Source organism: Ascaphus truei, unplaced genomic scaffold (assembly GCF_040206685.1).
Source record: "Ascaphus truei isolate aAscTru1 unplaced genomic scaffold, aAscTru1.hap1 HAP1_SCAFFOLD_242, whole genome shotgun sequence".
In the NCBI taxonomy this organism is placed as follows: domain Eukaryota; kingdom Metazoa; phylum Chordata; class Amphibia; order Anura; family Ascaphidae; genus Ascaphus; species Ascaphus truei.
The window spans coordinates 422,295-441,494 of NW_027455345.1; the positions used below are offsets into that span (position 1 = coordinate 422,295).

Below are 19,200 nucleotides of genomic sequence, written 5' to 3' on the forward strand. Positions count from 1 at the left end.
ATGAAACATTTTCATTTGCTGCGAGGAATGCCATGTATATTTTCATTAGGGAAGCGAAAAATAAAAACCCCTACAGCACCTGGTATTCCCAGGCAGTCTCCCAACCCAGTACTAATCAAGCCTCACCCTGCTTAGCTTCCGAGATCTGACGGGATCGGGCGCTTTCAAGGTAGTATGGCCGTAGGTGGAGATTGCTGTCTCATGATATCCTCTCATTCTTAAATCCATGAGCCTATATCTTGCTCCATGCATACACAGAGACTGAGAAAATGACAGGTGCACTCAAATGTACTATAGACGGAATTCTTGATGTCAGAATTCTATTTTGGAAGGTTGCATTGTGTTGAACTTTCTGAGGAAAAAACGATAGATTTCTTTGCCACTGCGGGAAAAAAGTAGTAAAAAATGAAACATTTTCATTTGCTGCAAGGAATGCCATGTATATTTTCATTAGGGAAGCAAAAAATAAAAACACCCACAGCACCTGGTATTCCCAGGCAGTCTCCCAACCCAGTACTAATCAAGCCTCACCCTGCTTAGCTTCCGAGATCTGACAGGATCTGGCGCTTTCAAGGTAGTATGGCCGTAGGTGGAGATTGCTGTCTCATGATATCCTCTCATTCTTAAATCCATGAGCCTATATCTTGCTCCATGCATACACAGAGACTGAGAAAATGACAGGTGCACTCAAATGTACTATAGACGGAATTCTTGATGTCAGAATTCTATTTTGGAAGGTTGCATTGTGTTGAACTTTCAGAGGAAAAAACGATAGATTTCTTTGCCACTGCGGGAAAAAAGTAGCAAGAAATGAAACATTTTCATTTGCTGCGAGGAATGCCATGTATATTTTCATTAGGGAAGCGAAAAATAAAAACCCCTACAGCACCTGGTATTCCCAGGCAGTCTCCCAACCCAGTACTAATCAAGCCTCACCCTGCTTAGCTTCCGAGATCTGACGGGATCGGGCGCTGTCAAGGTAGTATGGCCGTAGGTGGAGATTGCTGTCTCATGATATCCTCTCATTCTTAAATCCATGAGCCTATATCTTGCTCCATGCATACACAGAGACTGAGAAAATGACAGGTGCACTCAAATGTACTATAGACGGAATTCTTGATGTCAGAATTCTATTTTGGAAGGTTGCATTGTGTTGAACTTTCAGAGGAAAAAACGATATATTTCTTTGCCACTGCGGGAAAAAAGTAGCAAGAAATGAAACATTTTCATTTGCTGCGAGGAATGCCATGTATATTTTCATTAGGGAAGCGAAAAATAAAAACCCCTACAGCACCTGGTATTCCCAGGCAGTCTCCCAACCCAGTACTAATCAAGCCTCACCCTGCTTAGCTTCCGAGATCTGACGGGATCGGGCGCTGTCAAGGTAGTATGGCCGTAGGTGGAGATTGCTGTCTCATGATATCCTCTCATTCTTAAATCCATGAGCCTATATCTTGCTCCATGCATACACAGAGACTGAGAAAATGACAGGTGCACTCAAATGTACTATAGACGGAATTCTTGATGTCAGAATTCTATTTTGGAAGGTTGCATTGTGTTGAACTTTCAGAGGAAAAAACGATATATTTCTTTGCCACTGCGGGAAAAAAGTAGCAAGAAATGAAACATTTTCATTTGCTGCGAGGAATGCCATGTATATTTTCATTAGGGAAGCGAAAAATAAAAACCCCTACAGCACCTGGTATTCCCAGGCAGTCTCCCAACCCAGTACTAATCAAGCCTCACCCTGCTTAGCTTCCGAGATCTGACGGGATCGGGCGCTGTCAAGGTAGTATGGCCGTAGGTGGAGATTGCTGTCTCATGATATCCTCTCATTCTTAAATCCATGAGCCTATATCTTGCTCCATGCATACACAGAGACTGAGAAAATGACAGGTGCACTCAAATGTACTATAGACGGAATTCTTGATGTCAGAATTCTATTTTGGAAGGTTGCATTGTGTTGAACTTTCAGAGGAAAAAACGATAGATTTCTTTGCCACTGCGGGAAAAAAGTAGCAAGAAATGAAACATTTTCATTTGCTGCGAGGAATGCCATGTATATTTTCATTAGGGAAGCGAAAAATAAAAACCCCTACAGCACCTGGTATTCCCAGGCAGTCTCCCAACCCAGTACTAATCAAGCCTCACCCTGCTTAGCTTCCGAGATCTGACGGGATCGGGCGCTGTCAAGGTAGTATGGCCGTAGGTGGAGATTGCTGTCTCATGATATCCTCTCATTCTTAAATCCATGAGCCTATATCTTGCTCCATGCATACACAGAGACTGAGAAAATGACAGGTGCACTCAAATGTACTATAGACGGAATTCTTGATGTCAGAATTCTATTTTGGAAGGTTGCATTGTGTTGAACTTTCAGAGGAAAAAACGATAGATTTCTTTGCCACTGCGGGAAAAAAGTAGTAAAAAATTTCAGAGGTGCCTATATTCAACCTCCTCCTGTTTGGATTTGAACTCACTATCTCTTCCAAGTATCAGCTTGAATACTGCACACCCCAACTCTGTGAGCCACAAGCTCACCATATAACATGCTGAGTGTTCTGAGGCCTGTATGATATATTTCTAAATGACATGGGAGGCATAAGTGTATTATTGTGACCGTTAAAAAAATACATTCTTGAAGAATTACCTTAAATGGAGAAATTAAATCAGAGACTGAGAAAATGACAGGTGCACTCAAATATACTATAGACGGAATTCTTGATGTCAGAATTCTATTTTGGAAGGTTGCATTGTGTTGAACTTTCAGAGGAAAAAACAATATATTTCTTTGCCACTCCGGGAAAAAAGTAGCAAGAAATGAAACATTTTCATTTGCTGCGAGGAATGCCATGTATATTTTCATTAGGGAAGCGAAAAATAAAAACCCCTACAGCACCTGGTATTCCCAGGCAGTCTCCCAACCCAGTACTAATCAAGCCTCACCCTGCTTAGCTTCCGAGATCTGACGGGATCGGGCGCTTTCAAGGTAGTATGGCCGTAGGTGGAGATTGCTGTCTCATGATATCCTCTCATTCTTAAATCCATGAGCCTATATCTTGCTCCATGCATACACAGAGACTGAGAAAATGACAGGTGCACTCAAATGTACTATAGACGGAATTCTTGATGTCAGAATTCTATTTTGGAAGGTTGCATTGTGTTGAACTTTCTGAGGAAAAAACGATATATTTCTTTGCCACTGCGGGAAAAAAGTAGTAAAAAATGAAACATTTTCATTTGCTGCAAGGAATGCCATGTATATTTTCATTAGGGAAGCAAAAAATAAAAACACCCACAGCACCTGGTATTCCCAGGCAGTCTCCCAACCCAGTACTAATCAAGCCTCACCCTGCTTAGCTTCCGAGATCTGACGGGATCGGGCGCTTTCAAGGTAGTATGGCCGTAGGTGGAGATTGCTGTCTCATGATATCCTCTCATTCTTAAATCCATGAGCCTATATCTTGCTCCATGCATACACAGAGACTGAGAAAATGACAGGTGCACTCAAATGTACTATAGACGGAATTCTTGATGTCAGAATTCTATTTTGGAAGGTTGCATTGTGTTGAACTTTCAGAGGAAAAAACGATATATTTCTTTGCCACTGCGGGAAAAAAGTAGCAAGAAATGAAACATTTTCATTTGCTGCGAGGAATGCCATGTATATTTTCATTAGGGAAGCGAAAAATAAAAACCCCTACAGCACCTGGTATTCCGAGGCAGTCTCCCAACCCAGTACTAATCAAGCCTCACCCTGCTTAGCTTCCGAGATCTGACGGGATCGGGCGCTGTCAAGGTAGTATGGCCGTAGGTGGAGATTGCTGTCTCATGATATCCTCTCATTCTTAAATCCATGAGCCTATATCTTGCTCCATGCATACACAGAGACTGAGAAAATGACAGGTGCACTCAAATGTACTATAGACGGAATTCTTGATGTCAGAATTCTATTTTGGAAGGTTGCATTGTGTTGAACTTTCAGAGGAAAAAACGATATATTTCTTTGCCACTGCGGGAAAAAAGTAGCAAGAAATGAAACATTTTCATTTGCTGCGAGGAATGCCATGTATATTTTCATTAGGGAAGCGAAAAATAAAAACCCCTACAGCACCTGGTATTCCGAGGCAGTCTCCCAACCCAGTACTAATCAAGCCTCACCCTGCTTAGCTTCCGAGATCTGACGGGATCGGGCGCTGTCAAGGTAGTATGGCCGTAGGTGGAGATTGCTGTCTCATGATATCCTCTCATTCTTAAATCCATGAGCCTATATCTTGCTCCATGCATACACAGAGACTGAGAAAATGACAGGTGCACTCAAATGTACTATAGACGGAATTCTTGATGTCAGAATTCTATTTTGGAAGGTTGCATTGTGTTGAACTTTCAGAGGAAAAAACGATATATTTCTTTGCCACTGCGGGAAAAAAGTAGCAAGAAATGAAACATTTTCATTTGCTGCGAGGAATGCCATGTATATTTTCATTAGGGAAGCGAAAAATAAAAACCCCTACAGCACCTGGTATTCCCAGGCAGTCTCCCAACCCAGTACTAATCAAGCCTCACCCTGCTTAGCTTCCGAGATCTGACGGGATCGGGCGCTTTCAAGGTAGTATGGCCGTAGGTGGAGATTGCTGTCTCATGATATCCTCTCATTCTTAAATCCATGAGCCTATATCTTGCTCCATGCATACACAGAGACTGAGAAAATGACAGGTGCACTCAAATGTACTATAGACGGAATTCTTGATGTCAGAATTCTATTTTGGAAGGTTGCATTGTGTTGAACTTTCTGAGGAAAAAACGATAGATTTCTTTGCCACTGCGGGAAAAAAGTAGTAAAAAATGAAACATTTTCATTTGCTGCAAGGAATGCCATGTATATTTTCATTAGGGAAGCAAAAAATAAAAACACCCACAGCACCTGGTATTCCCAGGCAGTCTCCCAACCCAGTACTAATCAAGCCTCACCCTGCTTAGCTTCCGAGATCTGACGGGATCGGGCGCTTTCAAGGTAGTATGGCCGTAGGTGGAGATTGCTGTCTCATGATATCCTCTCATTCTTAAATCCATGAGCCTATATCTTGCTCCATGCATACACAGAGACTGAGAAAATGACAGGTGCACTCAAATGTACTATAGACGGAATTCTTGATGTCAGAATTCTATTTTGGAAGGTTGCATTGTGTTGAACTTTCAGAGGAAAAAACGATATATTTCTTTGCCACTGCGGGAAAAAAGTAGCAAGAAATGAAACATTTTCATTTGCTGCGAGGAATGCCATGTATATTTTCATTAGGGAAGCGAAAAATAAAAACCCCTACAGCACCTGGTATTCCCAGGCAGTCTCCCAACCCAGTACTAATCAAGCCTCACCCTGCTTAGCTTCCGAGATCTGACGGGATCGGGCGCTGTCAAGGTAGTATGGCCGTAGGTGGAGATTGCTGTCTCATGATATCCTCTCATTCTTAAATCCATGAGCCTATATCTTGCTCCATGCATACACAGAGACTGAGAAAATGACAGGTGCACTCAAATGTACTATAGACGGAATTCTTGATGTCAGAATTCTATTTTGGAAGGTTGCATTGTGTTGAACTTTCAGAGGAAAAAACGATATATTTCTTTGCCACTGCGGGAAAAAAGTAGCAAGAAATGAAACATTTTCATTTGCTGCGAGGAATGCCATGTATATTTTCATTAGGGAAGCGAAAAATAAAAACCCCTACAGCACCTGGTATTCCCAGGCAGTCTCCCAACCCAGTACTAATCAAGCCTCACCCTGCTTAGCTTCCGAGATCTGACGGGATCGGGCGCTGTCAAGGTAGTATGGCCGTAGGTGGAGATTGCTGTCTCATGATATCCTCTCATTCTTAAATCCATGAGCCTATATCTTGCTCCATGCATACACAGAGACTGAGAAAATGACAGGTGCACTCAAATGTACTATAGACGGAATTCTTGATGTCAGAATTCTATTTTGGAAGGTTGCATTGTGTTGAACTTTCAGAGGAAAAAACGATATATTTCTTTGCCACTGCGGGAAAAAAGTAGCAAGAAATGAAACATTTTCATTTGCTGCGAGGAATGCCATGTATATTTTCATTAGGGAAGCGAAAAATAAAAACCCCTACAGCACCTGGTATTCCCAGGCAGTCTCCCAACCCAGTACTAATCAAGCCTCACCCTGCTTAGCTTCCGAGATCTGACGGGATCGGGCGCTGTCAAGGTAGTATGGCCGTAGGTGGAGATTGCTGTCTCATGATATCCTCTCATTCTTAAATCCATGAGCCTATATCTTGCTCCATGCATACACAGAGACTGAGAAAATGACAGGTGCACTCAAATGTACTATAGACGGAATTCTTGATGTCAGAATTCTATTTTGGAAGGTTGCATTGTGTTGAACTTTCAGAGGAAAAAACGATATATTTCTTTGCCACTGCGGGAAAAAAGTAGCAAGAAATGAAACATTTTCATTTGCTGCGAGGAATGCCATGTATATTTTCATTAGGGAAGCGAAAAATAAAAACCCCTACAGCACCTGGTATTCCCAGGCAGTCTCCCAACCCAGTACTAATCAAGCCTCACCCTGCTTAGCTTCCGAGATCTGACGGGATCGGGCGCTGTCAAGGTAGTATGGCCGTAGGTGGAGATTGCTGTCTCATGATATCCTCTCATTCTTAAATCCATGAGCCTATATCTTGCTCCATGCATACACAGAGACTGAGAAAATGACAGGTGCACTCAAATGTACTATAGACGGAATTCTTGATGTCAGAATTCTATTTTGGAAGGTTGCATTGTGTTGAACTTTCAGAGGAAAAAACGATATATTTCTTTGCCACTGCGGGAAAAAAGTAGCAAGAAATGAAACATTTTCATTTGCTGCGAGGAATGCCATGTATATTTTCATTAGGGAAGCGAAAAATAAAAACCCCTACAGCACCTGGTATTCCCAGGCAGTCTCCCAACCCAGTACTAATCAAGCCTCACCCTGCTTAGCTTCCGAGATCTGACGGGATCGGGCGCTGTCAAGGTAGTATGGCCGTAGGTGGAGATTGCTGTCTCATGATATCCTCTCATTCTTAAATCCATGAGCCTATATCTTGCTCCATGCATACACAGAGACTGAGAAAATGACAGGTGCACTCAAATGTACTATAGACGGAATTCTTGATGTCAGAATTCTATTTTGGAAGGTTGCATTGTGTTGAACTTTCAGAGGAAAAAACGATATATTTCTTTGCCACTGCGGGAAAAAAGTAGCAAGAAATGAAACATTTTCATTTGCTGCGAGGAATGCCATGTATATTTTCATTAGGGAAGCGAAAAATAAAAACCCCTACAGCACCTGGTATTCCGAGGCAGTCTCCCAACCCAGTACTAATCAAGCCTCACCCTGCTTAGCTTCCGAGATCTGACGGGATCGGGCGCTGTCAAGGTAGTATGGCCGTAGGTGGAGATTGCTGTCTCATGATATCCTCTCATTCTTAAATCCATGAGCCTATATCTTGCTCCATGCATACACAGAGACTGAGAAAATGACAGGTGCACTCAAATGTACTATAGACGGAATTCTTGATGTCAGAATTCTATTTTGGAAGGTTGCATTGTGTTGAACTTTCAGAGGAAAAAACGATATATTTCTTTGCCACTGCGGGAAAAAAGTAGCAAGAAATGAAACATTTTCATTTGCTGCGAGGAATGCCATGTATATTTTCATTAGGGAAGCGAAAAATAAAAACCCCTACAGCACCTGGTATTCCCAGGCAGTCTCCCAACCCAGTACTAATCAAGCCTCACCCTGCTTAGCTTCCGAGATCTGACGGGATCGGGCGCTTTCAAGGTAGTATGGCCGTAGGTGGAGATTGCTGTCTCATGATATCCTCTCATTCTTAAATCCATGAGCCTATATCTTGCTCCATGCATACACAGAGACTGAGAAAATGACAGGTGCACTCAAATGTACTATAGACGGAATTCTTGATGTCAGAATTCTATTTTGGAAGGTTGCATTGTGTTGAACTTTCTGAGGAAAAAACGATAGATTTCTTTGCCACTGCGGGAAAAAAGTAGTAAAAAATGAAACATTTTCATTTGCTGCAAGGAATGCCATGTATATTTTCATTAGGGAAGCAAAAAATAAAAACACCCACAGCACCTGGTATTCCCAGGCAGTCTCCCAACCCAGTACTAATCAAGCCTCACCCTGCTTAGCTTCCGAGATCTGACGGGATCGGGCGCTTTCAAGGTAGTATGGCCGTAGGTGGAGATTGCTGTCTCATGATATCCTCTCATTCTTAAATCCATGAGCCTATATCTTGCTCCATGCATACACAGAGACTGAGAAAATGACAGGTGCACTCAAATGTACTATAGACGGAATTCTTGATGTCAGAATTCTATTTTGGAAGGTTGCATTGTGTTGAACTTTCAGAGGAAAAAACGATATATTTCTTTGCCACTGCGGGAAAAAAGTAGCAAGAAATGAAACATTTTCATTTGCTGCGAGGAATGCCATGTATATTTTCATTAGGGAAGCGAAAAATAAAAACCCCTACAGCACCTGGTATTCCCAGGCAGTCTCCCAACCCAGTACTAATCAAGCCTCACCCTGCTTAGCTTCCGAGATCTGACGGGATCGGGCGCTGTCAAGGTAGTATGGCCGTAGGTGGAGATTGCTGTCTCATGATATCCTCTCATTCTTAAATCCATGAGCCTATATCTTGCTCCATGCATACACAGAGACTGAGAAAATGACAGGTGCACTCAAATGTACTATAGACGGAATTCTTGATGTCAGAATTCTATTTTGGAAGGTTGCATTGTGTTGAACTTTCAGAGGAAAAAACGATATATTTCTTTGCCACTGCGGGAAAAAAGTAGCAAGAAATGAAACATTTTCATTTGCTGCGAGGAATGCCATGTATATTTTCATTAGGGAAGCGAAAAATAAAAACCCCTACAGCACCTGGTATTCCCAGGCAGTCTCCCAACCCAGTACTAATCAAGCCTCACCCTGCTTAGCTTCCGAGATCTGACGGGATCGGGCGCTGTCAAGGTAGTATGGCCGTAGGTGGAGATTGCTGTCTCATGATATCCTCTCATTCTTAAATCCATGAGCCTATATCTTGCTCCATGCATACACAGAGACTGAGAAAATGACAGGTGCACTCAAATGTACTATAGACGGAATTCTTGATGTCAGAATTCTATTTTGGAAGGTTGCATTGTGTTGAACTTTCAGAGGAAAAAACGATATATTTCTTTGCCACTGCGGGAAAAAAGTAGCAAGAAATGAAACATTTTCATTTGCTGCGAGGAATGCCATGTATATTTTCATTAGGGAAGCGAAAAATAAAAACCCCTACAGCACCTGGTATTCCCAGGCAGTCTCCCAACCCAGTACTAATCAAGCCTCACCCTGCTTAGCTTCCGAGATCTGACGGGATCGGGCGCTGTCAAGGTAGTATGGCCGTAGGTGGAGATTGCTGTCTCATGATATCCTCTCATTCTTAAATCCATGAGCCTATATCTTGCTCCATGCATACACAGAGACTGAGAAAATGACAGGTGCACTCAAATGTACTATAGACGGAATTCTTGATGTCAGAATTCTATTTTGGAAGGTTGCATTGTGTTGAACTTTCAGAGGAAAAAACGATATATTTCTTTGCCACTGCGGGAAAAAAGTAGCAAGAAATGAAACATTTTCATTTGCTGCGAGGAATGCCATGTATATTTTCATTAGGGAAGCGAAAAATAAAAACCCCTACAGCACCTGGTATTCCCAGGCAGTCTCCCAACCCAGTACTAATCAAGCCTCACCCTGCTTAGCTTCCGAGATCTGACGGGATCGGGCGCTGTCAAGGTAGTATGGCCGTAGGTGGAGATTGCTGTCTCATGATATCCTCTCATTCTTAAATCCATGAGCCTATATCTTGCTCCATGCATACACAGAGACTGAGAAAATGACAGGTGCACTCAAATGTACTATAGACGGAATTCTTGATGTCAGAATTCTATTTTGGAAGGTTGCATTGTGTTGAACTTTCAGAGGAAAAAACGATAGATTTCTTTGCCACTGCGGGAAAAAAGTAGCAAGAAATGAAACATTTTCATTTGCTGCGAGGAATGCCATGTATATTTTCATTAGGGAAGCGAAAAATAAAAACCCCTACAGCACCTGGTATTCCCAGGCAGTCTCCCAACCCAGTACTAATCAAGCCTCACCCTGCTTAGCTTCCGAGATCTGACGGGATCGGGCGCTGTCAAGGTAGTATGGCCGTAGGTGGAGATTGCTGTCTCATGATATCCTCTCATTCTTAAATCCATGAGCCTATATCTTGCTCCATGCATACACAGAGACTGAGAAAATGACAGGTGCACTCAAATGTACTATAGACGGAATTCTTGATGTCAGAATTCTATTTTGGAAGGTTGCATTGTGTTGAACTTTCAGAGGAAAAAACGATAGATTTCTTTGCCACTGCGGGAAAAAAGTAGTAAAAAATTTCAGAGGTGCCTATATTCAACCTCCTCCTGTTTGGATTTGAACTCACTATCTCTTCCAAGTATCAGCTTGAATACTGCACACCCCAACTCTGTGAGCCACAAGCTCACCATATAACATGCTGAGTGTTCTGAGGCCTGTATGATATATTTCTAAATGACATGGGAGGCATAAGTGTATTATTGTGACCGTTAAAAAAATACATTCTTGAAGAATTACCTTAAATGGAGAAATTAAATCAGAGACTGAGAAAATGACAGGTGCACTCAAATATACTATAGACGGAATTCTTGATGTCAGAATTCTATTTTGGAAGGTTGCATTGTGTTGAACTTTCAGAGGAAAAAACAATATATTTCTTTGCCACTCCGGGAAAAAAGTAGCAAGAAATGAAACATTTTCATTTGCTGCGAGGAATGCCATGTATATTTTCATTAGGGAAGCGAAAAATAAAAACCCCTACAGCACCTGGTATTCCCAGGCAGTCTCCCAACCCAGTACTAATCAAGCCTCACCCTGCTTAGCTTCCGAGATCTGACGGGATCGGGCGCTTTCAAGGTAGTATGGCCGTAGGTGGAGATTGCTGTCTCATGATATCCTCTCATTCTTAAATCCATGAGCCTATATCTTGCTCCATGCATACACAGAGACTGAGAAAATGACAGGTGCACTCAAATGTACTATAGACGGAATTCTTGATGTCAGAATTCTATTTTGGAAGGTTGCATTGTGTTGAACTTTCTGAGGAAAAAACGATATATTTCTTTGCCACTGCGGGAAAAAAGTAGTAAAAAATGAAACATTTTCATTTGCTGCAAGGAATGCCATGTATATTTTCATTAGGGAAGCAAAAAATAAAAACACCCACAGCACCTGGTATTCCCAGGCAGTCTCCCAACCCAGTACTAATCAAGCCTCACCCTGCTTAGCTTCCAAGATCTGACGGGATCGGGCGCTTTCAAGGTAGTATGGCCGTAGGTGGAGATTGCTGTCTCATGATATCCTCTCATTCTTAAATCCATGAGCCTATATCTTGCTCCATGCATACACAGAGACTGAGAAAATGACAGGTGCACTCAAATGTACTATAGACGGAATTCTTGATGTCAGAATTCTATTTTGGAAGGTTGCATTGTGTTGAACTTTCAGAGGAAAAAACGATATATTTCTTTGCCACTGCGGGAAAAAAGTAGCAAGAAATGAAACATTTTCATTTGCTGCGAGGAATGCCATGTATATTTTCATTAGGGAAGCGAAAAATAAAAACCCCTACAGCACCTGGTATTCCGAGGCAGTCTCCCAACCCAGTACTAATCAAGCCTCACCCTGCTTAGCTTCCGAGATCTGACGGGATCGGGCGCTGTCAAGGTAGTATGGCCGTAGGTGGAGATTGCTGTCTCATGATATCCTCTCATTCTTAAATCCATGAGCCTATATCTTGCTCCATGCATACACAGAGACTGAGAAAATGACAGGTGCACTCAAATGTACTATAGACGGAATTCTTGATGTCAGAATTCTATTTTGGAAGGTTGCATTGTGTTGAACTTTCAGAGGAAAAAACGATATATTTCTTTGCCACTGCGGGAAAAAAGTAGCAAGAAATGAAACATTTTCATTTGCTGCGAGGAATGCCATGTATATTTTCATTAGGGAAGCGAAAAATAAAAACCCCTACAGCACCTGGTATTCCCAGGCAGTCTCCCAACCCAGTACTAATCAAGCCTCACCCTGCTTAGCTTCCGAGATCTGACGGGATCGGGCGCTTTCAAGGTAGTATGGCCGTAGGTGGAGATTGCTGTCTCATGATATCCTCTCATTCTTAAATCCATGAGCCTATATCTTGCTCCATGCATACACAGAGACTGAGAAAATGACAGGTGCACTCAAATGTACTATAGACGGAATTCTTGATGTCAGAATTCTATTTTGGAAGGTTGCATTGTGTTGAACTTTCAGAGGAAAAAACGATATATTTCTTTGCCACTGCGGGAAAAAAGTAGCAAGAAATGAAACATTTTCATTTGCTGCGAGGAATGCCATGTATATTTTCATTAGGGAAGCGAAAAATAAAAACCCCTACAGCACCTGGTATTCCCAGGCAGTCTCCCAACCCAGTACTAATCAAGCCTCACCCTGCTTAGCTTCCGAGATCTGACGGGATCGGGCGCTGTCAAGGTAGTATGGCCGTAGGTGGAGATTGCTGTCTCATGATATCCTCTCATTCTTAAATCCATGAGCCTATATCTTGCTCCATGCATACACAGAGACTGAGAAAATGACAGGTGCACTCAAATGTACTATAGACGGAATTCTTGATGTCAGAATTCTATTTTGGAAGGTTGCATTGTGTTGAACTTTCAGAGGAAAAAACGATATATTTCTTTGCCACTGCGGGAAAAAAGTAGCAAGAAATGAAACATTTTCATTTGCTGCGAGGAATGCCATGTATATTTTCATTAGGGAAGCGAAAAATAAAAACCCCTACAGCACCTGGTATTCCCAGGCAGTCTCCCAACCCAGTACTAATCAAGCCTCACCCTGCTTAGCTTCCGAGATCTGACGGGATCGGGCGCTGTCAAGGTAGTATGGCCGTAGGTGGAGATTGCTGTCTCATGATATCCTCTCATTCTTAAATCCATGAGCCTATATCTTGCTCCATGCATACACAGAGACTGAGAAAATGACAGGTGCACTCAAATGTACTATAGACGGAATTCTTGATGTCAGAATTCTATTTTGGAAGGTTGCATTGTGTTGAACTTTCAGAGGAAAAAACGATATATTTCTTTGCCACTGCGGGAAAAAAGTAGCAAGAAATGAAACATTTTCATTTGCTGCGAGGAATGCCATGTATATTTTCATTAGGGAAGCGAAAAATAAAAACCCCTACAGCACCTGGTATTCCCAGGCAGTCTCCCAACCCAGTACTAATCAAGCCTCACCCTGCTTAGCTTCCGAGATCTGACGGGATCGGGCGCTTTCAAGGTAGTATGGCCGTAGGTGGAGATTGCTGTCTCATGATATCCTCTCATTCTTAAATCCATGAGCCTATATCTTGCTCCATGCATACACAGAGACTGAGAAAATGACAGGTGCACTCAAATGTACTATAGACGGAATTCTTGATGTCAGAATTCTATTTTGGAAGGTTGCATTGTGTTGAACTTTCTGAGGAAAAAACGATATATTTCTTTGCCACTGCGGGAAAAAAGTAGTAAAAAATGAAACATTTTCATTTGCTGCAAGGAATGCCATGTATATTTTCATTAGGGAAGCAAAAAATAAAAACACCCACAGCACCTGGTATTCCCAGGCAGTCTCCCAACCCAGTACTAATCAAGCCTCACCCTGCTTAGCTTCCGAGATCTGACGGGATCGGGCGCTTTCAAGGTAGTATGGCCGTAGGTGGAGATTGCTGTCTCATGATATCCTCTCATTCTTAAATCCATGAGCCTATATCTTGCTCCATGCATACACAGAGACTGAGAAAATGACAGGTGCACTCAAATGTACTATAGACGGAATTCTTGATGTCAGAATTCTATTTTGGAAGGTTGCATTGTGTTGAACTTTCAGAGGAAAAAACGATATATTTCTTTGCCACTGCGGGAAAAAAGTAGCAAGAAATGAAACATTTTCATTTGCTGCGAGGAATGCCATGTATATTTTCATTAGGGAAGCGAAAAATAAAAACCCCTACAGCACCTGGTATTCCCAGGCAGTCTCCCAACCCAGTACTAATCAAGCCTCACCCTGCTTAGCTTCCGAGATCTGACGGGATCGGGCGCTGTCAAGGTAGTATGGCCGTAGGTGGAGATTGCTGTCTCATGATATCCTCTCATTCTTAAATCCATGAGCCTATATCTTGCTCCATGCATACACAGAGACTGAGAAAATGACAGGTGCACTCAAATGTACTATAGACGGAATTCTTGATGTCAGAATTCTATTTTGGAAGGTTGCATTGTGTTGAACTTTCAGAGGAAAAAACGATATATTTCTTTGCCACTGCGGGAAAAAAGTAGCAAGAAATGAAACATTTTCATTTGCTGCGAGGAATGCCATGTATATTTTCATTAGGGAAGCGAAAAATAAAAACCCCTACAGCACCTGGTATTCCCAGGCAGTCTCCCAACCCAGTACTAATCAAGCCTCACCCTGCTTAGCTTCCGAGATCTGACGGGATCGGGCGCTGTCAAGGTAGTATGGCCGTAGGTGGAGATTGCTGTCTCATGATATCCTCTCATTCTTAAATCCATGAGCCTATATCTTGCTCCATGCATACACAGAGACTGAGAAAATGACAGGTGCACTCAAATGTACTATAGACGGAATTCTTGATGTCAGAATTCTATTTTGGAAGGTTGCATTGTGTTGAACTTTCAGAGGAAAAAACGATATATTTCTTTGCCACTGCGGGAAAAAAGTAGCAAGAAATGAAACATTTTCATTTGCTGCGAGGAATGCCATGTATATTTTCATTAGGGAAGCGAAAAATAAAAACCCCTACAGCACCTGGTATTCCCAGGCAGTCTCCCAACCCAGTACTAATCAAGCCTCACCCTGCTTAGCTTCCGAGATCTGACGGGATCGGGCGCTGTCAAGGTAGTATGGCCGTAGGTGGAGATTGCTGTCTCATGATATCCTCTCATTCTTAAATCCATGAGCCTATATCTTGCTCCATGCATACACAGAGACTGAGAAAATGACAGGTGCACTCAAATGTACTATAGACGGAATTCTTGATGTCAGAATTCTATTTTGGAAGGTTGCATTGTGTTGAACTTTCAGAGGAAAAAACGATAGATTTCTTTGCCACTGCGGGAAAAAAGTAGCAAGAAATGAAACATTTTCATTTGCTGCGAGGAATGCCATGTATATTTTCATTAGGGAAGCGAAAAATAAAAACCCCTACAGCACCTGGTATTCCCAGGCAGTCTCCCAACCCAGTACTAATCAAGCCTCACCCTGCTTAGCTTCCGAGATCTGACGGGATCGGGCGCTTTCAAGGTAGTATGGCCGTAGGTGGAGATTGCTGTCTCATGATATCCTCTCATTCTTAAATCCATGAGCCTATATCTTGCTCCATGCATACACAGAGACTGAGAAAATGACAGGTGCACTCAAATGTACTATAGACGGAATTCTTGATGTCAGAATTCTATTTTGGAAGGTTGCATTGTGTTGAACTTTCTGAGGAAAAAACGATATATTTCTTTGCCACTGCGGGAAAAAAGTAGTAAAAAATGAAACATTTTCATTTGCTGCAAGGAATGCCATGTATATTTTCATTAGGGAAGCAAAAAATAAAAACACCCACAGCACCTGGTATTCCCAGGCAGTCTCCCAACCCAGTACTAATCAAGCCTCACCCTGCTTAGCTTCCGAGATCTGACGGGATCGGGCGCTTTCAAGGTAGTATGGCCGTAGGTGGAGATTGCTGTCTCATGATATCCTCTCATTCTTAAATCCATGAGCCTATATCTTGCTCCATGCATACACAGAGACTGAGAAAATGACAGGTGCACTCAAATGTACTATAGACGGAATTCTTGATGTCAGAATTCTATTTTGGAAGGTTGCATTGTGTTGAACTTTCAGAGGAAAAAACGATAGATTTCTTTGCCACTGCGGGAAAAAAGTAGCAAGAAATGAAACATTTTCATTTGCTGCGAGGAATGCCATGTATATTTTCATTAGGGAAGCGAAAAATAAAAACCCCTACAGCACCTGGTATTCCCAGGCAGTCTCCCAACCCAGTACTAATCAAGCCTCACCCTGCTTAGCTTCCGAGATCTGACGGGATCGGGCGCTGTCAAGGTAGTATGGCCGTAGGTGGAGATTGCTGTCTCATGATATCCTCTCATTCTTAAATCCATGAGCCTATATCTTGCTCCATGCATACACAGAGACTGAGAAAATGACAGGTGCACTCAAATGTACTATAGACGGAATTCTTGATGTCAGAATTCTATTTTGGAAGGTTGCATTGTGTTGAACTTTCAGAGGAAAAAACGATAGATTTCTTTGCCACTGCGGGAAAAAAGTAGTAAAAAATTTCAGAGGTGCCTATATTCAACCTCCTCCTGTTTGGATTTGAACTCACTATCTCTTCCAAGTATCAGCTTGAATACTGCACACCCCAACTCTGTGAGCCACAAGCTCACCATATAACATGCTGAGTGTTCTGAGGCCTGTATGATATATTTCTAAATGACATGGGAGGCATAAGTGTATTATTGTGACCGTTAAAAAAATACATTCTTGAAGAATTACCTTAAATGGAGAAATTAAATCAGAGACTGAGAAAATGACAGGTGCACTCAAATATACTATAGACGGAATTCTTGATGTCAGAATTCTATTTTGGAAGGTTGCATTGTGTTGAACTTTCAGAGGAAAAAACAATATATTTCTTTGCCACTCCGGGAAAAAAGTAGCAAGAAATGAAACATTTTCATTTGCTGCGAGGAATGCCATGTATATTTTCATTAGGGAAGCGAAAAATAAAAACCCCTACAGCACCTGGTATTCCCAGGCAGTCTCCCAACCCAGTACTAATCAAGCCTCACCCTGCTTAGCTTCCGAGATCTGACGGGATCGGGCGCTTTCAAGGTAGTATGGCCGTAGGTGGAGATTGCTGTCTCATGATATCCTCTCATTCTTAAATCCATGAGCCTATATCTTGCTCCATGCATACACAGAGACTGAGAAAATGACAGGTGCACTCAAATGTACTATAGACGGAATTCTTGATGTCAGAATTCTATTTTGGAAGGTTGCATTGTGTTGAACTTTCTGAGGAAAAAACGATATATTTCTTTGCCACTGCGGGAAAAAAGTAGTAAAAAATGAAACATTTTCATTTGCTGCAAGGAATGCCATGTATATTTTCATTAGGGAAGCAAAAAATAAAAACACCCACAGCACCTGGTATTCCCAGGCAGTCTCCCAACCCAGTACTAATCAAGCCTCACCCTGCTTAGCTTCCAAGATCTGACGGGATCGGGCGCTTTCAAGGTAGTATGGCCGTAGGTGGAGATTGCTGTCTCATGATATCCTCTCATTCTTAAATCCATGAGCCTATATCTTGCTCCATGCATACACAGAGACTGAGAAAATGACAGGTGCACTCAAATGTACTATAGACGGAATTCTTGATGTCAGAATTCTATTTTGGAAGGTTGCATTGTGTTGAACTTTCAGAGGAAAAAACGATATATTTCTTTGCCACTGCGGGAAAAAAGTAGCAAGAAATGAAACATTTTCATTTGCTGCGAGGAATGCCATGTATATTTTCATTAGGGAAGCGAAAAATAAAAACCCCTACAGCACCTGGTATTCCGAGGCAGTCTCCCAACCCAGTACTAATCAAGCCTCACCCTGCTTAGCTTCCGAGATCTGACGGGATCGGGCGCTGTCAAGGTAGTATGGCCGTAGGTGGAGATTGCTGTCTCATGATATCCTCTCATTCTTAAATCCATGAGCCTATATCTTGCTCCATGCATACACAGAGACTGAGAAAATGACAGGTGCACTCAAATGTACTATAGACGGAATTCTTGATGTCAGAATTCTATTTTGGAAGGTTGCATTGTGTTGAACTTTCAGAGGAAAAAACGATATATTTCTTTGCCACTGCGGGAAAAAAGTAGCAAGAAATGAAACATTTTCATTTGCTGCGAGGAATGCCATGTATATTTTCATTAGGGAAGCGAAAAATAAAAACCCCTACAGCACCTGGTATTCCCAGGCAGTCTCCCAACCCAGTACTAATCAAGCCTCACCCTGCTTAGCTTCCGAGATCTGACGGGATCGGGCGCTTTCAAGGTAGTATGGCCGTAGGTGGAGATTGCTGTCTCATGATATCCTCTCATTCTTAAATCCATGAGCCTATATCTTGCTCCATGCATACACAGAGACTGAGAAAATGACAGGTGCACTCAAATGTACTATAGACGGAATTCTTGATGTCAGAATTCTATTTTGGAAGGTTGCATTGTGTTGAACTTTCAGAGGAAAAAACGATATATTTCTTTGCCACTGCGGGAAAAAAGTAGCAAGAAATTAAACATTTTCATTTGCTGCGAGGAATGCCATGTATATTTTCATTAGGGAAGCGAAAAATAAAAACCCCTACAGCACCTGGTATTCCCAGGCAGTCTCCCAACCCAGTACTAATCAAGCCTCACCCTGCTTAGCTTCCGAGATCTGACGGGATCGGGCGCTGTCAAGGTAGTATGGCCGTAGGTGGAGATTGCTGTCTCATGATATCCTCTCATTCTTAAATCCATGAGCCTATATCTTGCTCCATGCATACACAGAGACTGAGAAAATGACAGGTGCACTCAAATGTACTATAGACGGAATTCTTGATGTCAGAATTCTATTTTGGAAGGTTGCATTGTGTTGAACTTTCAGAGGAAAAAACGATATATTTCTTTGCCACTGCGGGAAAAAAGTAGCAAGAAATGAAACATTTTCATTTGCTGCGAGGAATGCCATGTATATTTTCATTAGGGAAGCGAAAAATAAAAACCCCTACAGCACCTGGTATTCCCAGGCAGTCTCCCAACCCAGTACTAATCAAGCCTCACCCTGCTTAGCTTCCGAGATCTGACGGGATCGGGCGCTGTCAAGGTAGTATGGCCGTAGGTGGAGATTGCTGTCTCATGATATCC

The 19,200-nt window shown here is 42.2% G+C and overlaps 44 non-coding genes and 1 pseudogene across 44 annotated transcripts; all 45 read right to left on the bottom strand.

The window, feature by feature from the left end:
- Positions 1 to 67: 67 nt before the first annotated feature.
- On the bottom strand, positions 68 to 186 carry LOC142480965 (5S ribosomal RNA). Its single transcript, XR_012795445.1, has one exon. It is a non-coding gene; the product is annotated as a 5S ribosomal RNA (ribosomal RNA).
- A 286-nt stretch (positions 187 to 472) lies between these two features.
- LOC142480418 (5S ribosomal RNA) lies at positions 473 to 591 on the bottom strand (annotated as a pseudogene).
- Positions 592 to 877: 286 nt separating this feature from the next.
- LOC142480012 (5S ribosomal RNA) lies at positions 878 to 996 on the bottom strand. Its single transcript, XR_012794674.1, has one exon. It is a non-coding gene; the product is annotated as a 5S ribosomal RNA (ribosomal RNA).
- Positions 997 to 1,282: 286 nt separating this feature from the next.
- Positions 1,283 to 1,401, bottom strand: LOC142480013 (5S ribosomal RNA). The gene has a single exon (XR_012794675.1). It is a non-coding gene; the product is annotated as a 5S ribosomal RNA (ribosomal RNA).
- A 286-nt stretch (positions 1,402 to 1,687) lies between these two features.
- On the bottom strand, positions 1,688 to 1,806 carry LOC142480014 (5S ribosomal RNA). Its single transcript, XR_012794676.1, has one exon. It is a non-coding gene; the product is annotated as a 5S ribosomal RNA (ribosomal RNA).
- A 286-nt stretch (positions 1,807 to 2,092) lies between these two features.
- On the bottom strand, positions 2,093 to 2,211 carry LOC142480015 (5S ribosomal RNA). Its single transcript, XR_012794677.1, has one exon. It is a non-coding gene; the product is annotated as a 5S ribosomal RNA (ribosomal RNA).
- A 676-nt stretch (positions 2,212 to 2,887) lies between these two features.
- Positions 2,888 to 3,006, bottom strand: LOC142480967 (5S ribosomal RNA). The gene has a single exon (XR_012795447.1). It is a non-coding gene; the product is annotated as a 5S ribosomal RNA (ribosomal RNA).
- Positions 3,007 to 3,292: 286 nt separating this feature from the next.
- On the bottom strand, positions 3,293 to 3,411 carry LOC142480676 (5S ribosomal RNA). Its single transcript, XR_012795169.1, has one exon. It is a non-coding gene; the product is annotated as a 5S ribosomal RNA (ribosomal RNA).
- A 286-nt stretch (positions 3,412 to 3,697) lies between these two features.
- LOC142480299 (5S ribosomal RNA) lies at positions 3,698 to 3,816 on the bottom strand. The gene has a single exon (XR_012794950.1). It is a non-coding gene; the product is annotated as a 5S ribosomal RNA (ribosomal RNA).
- Positions 3,817 to 4,102: 286 nt separating this feature from the next.
- Positions 4,103 to 4,221, bottom strand: LOC142480301 (5S ribosomal RNA). Its single transcript, XR_012794952.1, has one exon. It is a non-coding gene; the product is annotated as a 5S ribosomal RNA (ribosomal RNA).
- A 286-nt stretch (positions 4,222 to 4,507) lies between these two features.
- LOC142480968 (5S ribosomal RNA) lies at positions 4,508 to 4,626 on the bottom strand. The gene has a single exon (XR_012795448.1). It is a non-coding gene; the product is annotated as a 5S ribosomal RNA (ribosomal RNA).
- Positions 4,627 to 4,912: 286 nt separating this feature from the next.
- Positions 4,913 to 5,031, bottom strand: LOC142480677 (5S ribosomal RNA). The gene has a single exon (XR_012795170.1). It is a non-coding gene; the product is annotated as a 5S ribosomal RNA (ribosomal RNA).
- A 286-nt stretch (positions 5,032 to 5,317) lies between these two features.
- Positions 5,318 to 5,436, bottom strand: LOC142480017 (5S ribosomal RNA). The gene has a single exon (XR_012794678.1). It is a non-coding gene; the product is annotated as a 5S ribosomal RNA (ribosomal RNA).
- Positions 5,437 to 5,722: 286 nt separating this feature from the next.
- LOC142480018 (5S ribosomal RNA) lies at positions 5,723 to 5,841 on the bottom strand. Its single transcript, XR_012794679.1, has one exon. It is a non-coding gene; the product is annotated as a 5S ribosomal RNA (ribosomal RNA).
- Positions 5,842 to 6,127: 286 nt separating this feature from the next.
- Positions 6,128 to 6,246, bottom strand: LOC142480019 (5S ribosomal RNA). Its single transcript, XR_012794680.1, has one exon. It is a non-coding gene; the product is annotated as a 5S ribosomal RNA (ribosomal RNA).
- Positions 6,247 to 6,532: 286 nt separating this feature from the next.
- LOC142480020 (5S ribosomal RNA) lies at positions 6,533 to 6,651 on the bottom strand. The gene has a single exon (XR_012794681.1). It is a non-coding gene; the product is annotated as a 5S ribosomal RNA (ribosomal RNA).
- Positions 6,652 to 6,937: 286 nt separating this feature from the next.
- Positions 6,938 to 7,056, bottom strand: LOC142480022 (5S ribosomal RNA). The gene has a single exon (XR_012794684.1). It is a non-coding gene; the product is annotated as a 5S ribosomal RNA (ribosomal RNA).
- A 286-nt stretch (positions 7,057 to 7,342) lies between these two features.
- Positions 7,343 to 7,461, bottom strand: LOC142480302 (5S ribosomal RNA). The gene has a single exon (XR_012794953.1). It is a non-coding gene; the product is annotated as a 5S ribosomal RNA (ribosomal RNA).
- Positions 7,462 to 7,747: 286 nt separating this feature from the next.
- LOC142480969 (5S ribosomal RNA) lies at positions 7,748 to 7,866 on the bottom strand. The gene has a single exon (XR_012795449.1). It is a non-coding gene; the product is annotated as a 5S ribosomal RNA (ribosomal RNA).
- Positions 7,867 to 8,152: 286 nt separating this feature from the next.
- LOC142480678 (5S ribosomal RNA) lies at positions 8,153 to 8,271 on the bottom strand. Its single transcript, XR_012795171.1, has one exon. It is a non-coding gene; the product is annotated as a 5S ribosomal RNA (ribosomal RNA).
- Positions 8,272 to 8,557: 286 nt separating this feature from the next.
- On the bottom strand, positions 8,558 to 8,676 carry LOC142480023 (5S ribosomal RNA). The gene has a single exon (XR_012794685.1). It is a non-coding gene; the product is annotated as a 5S ribosomal RNA (ribosomal RNA).
- Positions 8,677 to 8,962: 286 nt separating this feature from the next.
- Positions 8,963 to 9,081, bottom strand: LOC142480024 (5S ribosomal RNA). Its single transcript, XR_012794686.1, has one exon. It is a non-coding gene; the product is annotated as a 5S ribosomal RNA (ribosomal RNA).
- A 286-nt stretch (positions 9,082 to 9,367) lies between these two features.
- Positions 9,368 to 9,486, bottom strand: LOC142480025 (5S ribosomal RNA). Its single transcript, XR_012794687.1, has one exon. It is a non-coding gene; the product is annotated as a 5S ribosomal RNA (ribosomal RNA).
- Positions 9,487 to 9,772: 286 nt separating this feature from the next.
- Positions 9,773 to 9,891, bottom strand: LOC142480026 (5S ribosomal RNA). Its single transcript, XR_012794688.1, has one exon. It is a non-coding gene; the product is annotated as a 5S ribosomal RNA (ribosomal RNA).
- Positions 9,892 to 10,177: 286 nt separating this feature from the next.
- LOC142480029 (5S ribosomal RNA) lies at positions 10,178 to 10,296 on the bottom strand. Its single transcript, XR_012794690.1, has one exon. It is a non-coding gene; the product is annotated as a 5S ribosomal RNA (ribosomal RNA).
- Positions 10,297 to 10,972: 676 nt separating this feature from the next.
- LOC142480970 (5S ribosomal RNA) lies at positions 10,973 to 11,091 on the bottom strand. The gene has a single exon (XR_012795450.1). It is a non-coding gene; the product is annotated as a 5S ribosomal RNA (ribosomal RNA).
- A 286-nt stretch (positions 11,092 to 11,377) lies between these two features.
- LOC142480154 (5S ribosomal RNA) lies at positions 11,378 to 11,496 on the bottom strand. Its single transcript, XR_012794811.1, has one exon. It is a non-coding gene; the product is annotated as a 5S ribosomal RNA (ribosomal RNA).
- Positions 11,497 to 11,782: 286 nt separating this feature from the next.
- Positions 11,783 to 11,901, bottom strand: LOC142480303 (5S ribosomal RNA). The gene has a single exon (XR_012794954.1). It is a non-coding gene; the product is annotated as a 5S ribosomal RNA (ribosomal RNA).
- A 286-nt stretch (positions 11,902 to 12,187) lies between these two features.
- Positions 12,188 to 12,306, bottom strand: LOC142480971 (5S ribosomal RNA). Its single transcript, XR_012795451.1, has one exon. It is a non-coding gene; the product is annotated as a 5S ribosomal RNA (ribosomal RNA).
- A 286-nt stretch (positions 12,307 to 12,592) lies between these two features.
- On the bottom strand, positions 12,593 to 12,711 carry LOC142480030 (5S ribosomal RNA). Its single transcript, XR_012794691.1, has one exon. It is a non-coding gene; the product is annotated as a 5S ribosomal RNA (ribosomal RNA).
- A 286-nt stretch (positions 12,712 to 12,997) lies between these two features.
- LOC142480031 (5S ribosomal RNA) lies at positions 12,998 to 13,116 on the bottom strand. The gene has a single exon (XR_012794692.1). It is a non-coding gene; the product is annotated as a 5S ribosomal RNA (ribosomal RNA).
- Positions 13,117 to 13,402: 286 nt separating this feature from the next.
- On the bottom strand, positions 13,403 to 13,521 carry LOC142480973 (5S ribosomal RNA). Its single transcript, XR_012795453.1, has one exon. It is a non-coding gene; the product is annotated as a 5S ribosomal RNA (ribosomal RNA).
- Positions 13,522 to 13,807: 286 nt separating this feature from the next.
- Positions 13,808 to 13,926, bottom strand: LOC142480680 (5S ribosomal RNA). The gene has a single exon (XR_012795173.1). It is a non-coding gene; the product is annotated as a 5S ribosomal RNA (ribosomal RNA).
- A 286-nt stretch (positions 13,927 to 14,212) lies between these two features.
- On the bottom strand, positions 14,213 to 14,331 carry LOC142480032 (5S ribosomal RNA). Its single transcript, XR_012794693.1, has one exon. It is a non-coding gene; the product is annotated as a 5S ribosomal RNA (ribosomal RNA).
- Positions 14,332 to 14,617: 286 nt separating this feature from the next.
- LOC142480033 (5S ribosomal RNA) lies at positions 14,618 to 14,736 on the bottom strand. The gene has a single exon (XR_012794694.1). It is a non-coding gene; the product is annotated as a 5S ribosomal RNA (ribosomal RNA).
- Positions 14,737 to 15,022: 286 nt separating this feature from the next.
- LOC142480035 (5S ribosomal RNA) lies at positions 15,023 to 15,141 on the bottom strand. The gene has a single exon (XR_012794696.1). It is a non-coding gene; the product is annotated as a 5S ribosomal RNA (ribosomal RNA).
- Positions 15,142 to 15,427: 286 nt separating this feature from the next.
- Positions 15,428 to 15,546, bottom strand: LOC142480974 (5S ribosomal RNA). The gene has a single exon (XR_012795454.1). It is a non-coding gene; the product is annotated as a 5S ribosomal RNA (ribosomal RNA).
- A 286-nt stretch (positions 15,547 to 15,832) lies between these two features.
- Positions 15,833 to 15,951, bottom strand: LOC142480681 (5S ribosomal RNA). Its single transcript, XR_012795174.1, has one exon. It is a non-coding gene; the product is annotated as a 5S ribosomal RNA (ribosomal RNA).
- Positions 15,952 to 16,237: 286 nt separating this feature from the next.
- Positions 16,238 to 16,356, bottom strand: LOC142480036 (5S ribosomal RNA). The gene has a single exon (XR_012794697.1). It is a non-coding gene; the product is annotated as a 5S ribosomal RNA (ribosomal RNA).
- A 676-nt stretch (positions 16,357 to 17,032) lies between these two features.
- Positions 17,033 to 17,151, bottom strand: LOC142480975 (5S ribosomal RNA). The gene has a single exon (XR_012795455.1). It is a non-coding gene; the product is annotated as a 5S ribosomal RNA (ribosomal RNA).
- Positions 17,152 to 17,437: 286 nt separating this feature from the next.
- Positions 17,438 to 17,556, bottom strand: LOC142480155 (5S ribosomal RNA). Its single transcript, XR_012794812.1, has one exon. It is a non-coding gene; the product is annotated as a 5S ribosomal RNA (ribosomal RNA).
- Positions 17,557 to 17,842: 286 nt separating this feature from the next.
- On the bottom strand, positions 17,843 to 17,961 carry LOC142480304 (5S ribosomal RNA). Its single transcript, XR_012794955.1, has one exon. It is a non-coding gene; the product is annotated as a 5S ribosomal RNA (ribosomal RNA).
- A 286-nt stretch (positions 17,962 to 18,247) lies between these two features.
- LOC142480976 (5S ribosomal RNA) lies at positions 18,248 to 18,366 on the bottom strand. Its single transcript, XR_012795456.1, has one exon. It is a non-coding gene; the product is annotated as a 5S ribosomal RNA (ribosomal RNA).
- Positions 18,367 to 18,652: 286 nt separating this feature from the next.
- Positions 18,653 to 18,771, bottom strand: LOC142480037 (5S ribosomal RNA). Its single transcript, XR_012794698.1, has one exon. It is a non-coding gene; the product is annotated as a 5S ribosomal RNA (ribosomal RNA).
- A 286-nt stretch (positions 18,772 to 19,057) lies between these two features.
- Positions 19,058 to 19,176, bottom strand: LOC142480038 (5S ribosomal RNA). The gene has a single exon (XR_012794699.1). It is a non-coding gene; the product is annotated as a 5S ribosomal RNA (ribosomal RNA).
- Positions 19,177 to 19,200: the final 24 nt, after the last annotated feature.